Source organism: Arachis hypogaea, chromosome 3, assembly GCF_003086295.3.
Source record: "Arachis hypogaea cultivar Tifrunner chromosome 3, arahy.Tifrunner.gnm2.J5K5, whole genome shotgun sequence".
In the NCBI taxonomy this organism is placed as follows: domain Eukaryota; kingdom Viridiplantae; phylum Streptophyta; class Magnoliopsida; order Fabales; family Fabaceae; genus Arachis; species Arachis hypogaea.
The window spans coordinates 90,589,739-90,590,886 of record NC_092038.1 but is presented as its reverse complement, the minus strand read 5'-3'; the positions used below and the strand labels follow the sequence as shown (position 1 = coordinate 90,590,886).

Here is a 1,148-nt window from a genome sequence, read left to right as displayed (position 1 = left end):
GTCTTCCTCACTGGGATTTTCGTCCTCCTCCTCCTTTGTGCATTCGGCCATGTTGACTAAGTCAATGGCTTTGCACTCTCCTTTTGGATTCTCTTCTGTATTGCTTGGGAGAGTACTGGGAGGAGTTTCAATAACTTTCTTACTCAGCTGGCCTACTTGTGCCTCCAAATTTCTAATGGAGGATCTTGTTTCATTCATGAAACTGAAGGTGGCCTTTGACAGATCAGAGACTATATTAGCTAAATTAGAATTATTTTGTTCAGAGTTCTCTGTCTGTTGCTGAGAAGATGATGGATATGGCTTACTATTATTCAGCCTATTGCGTCCACCATTGTTAAAACCTTGTTGAGGTTTTTGTTGAGCCTTCCAGGAGAAATTTGGATGATTTCTCCATGATGGGTTATAGGTATTTCCATATGGTTCACCCAGATAATTAACCTCTGCCATGGCAGGGTTCTCAGGATCATAAGCTTCTTCAGAAGCTACCTCTCTAGTACTGTTGGATGCATGTTGCAATCCATTCAGATTTTGAGAGATCATGTTGACCTGTTGAGTCAACACTTTGTTCTGAGCCATTATGGCATTCAGAGCATCAATTTCAAGAACTCCCTTCTTCTGAGGGACCCCAGTATTCACGGAATTCCTCTCAGAGGTATACATGAACTGGTTGTTTGCAACCATGTCAATGGGTTCTTGAGCCTCTTCAGGCGTTTTCTTCAGGTGAATAGATCCACCTGCAGAATGGTCCAGTGACATTTTCGAAAATTCAGAGAGACCATAATAGAATATATCTAATAGGGTCCATTCTGAAAACATGTCAGATGGACATCTCTTGGTCAGCTGCTTGTATCTTTCCCAAGCTTCATAGAGGGATTCACCATCTTTTTGTTTGAAAGTTTGAACATCCACTCTCAGCTTGCTCAGCTTTTGAGGAGGAAAGAATTTATCTAAGAAGGCAGTGACCAGCTTATCCCAGGAGTCCAGGCTATCCTTAGGTTGTGAATCCAACCATATTCTAGCTCTGTCTCTTACAGCAAAAGGGAAAAGCATGAGTCTGTAGACTTCAGGATTAACTCCATTCGTCTTTACAGTATCACAGACTTGCAAGAATTCAGTTAAAAACTGATAAGGATCTTCAGATGGAAGTC

General features: G+C 41.6%; 1 non-coding gene across 1 annotated transcript; it reads left to right on the top strand.

Moving 5' to 3' along the window:
- Nucleotides 1–814: 814 nt before the first annotated feature.
- On the top strand, nt 815–918 carry LOC112793539 (small nucleolar RNA R71). The gene has a single exon (XR_003198228.1). It is a non-coding gene; the product is annotated as a small nucleolar RNA R71 (small nucleolar RNA).
- The last annotated feature ends 230 nt before the right edge of the window (nt 919–1,148 follow it).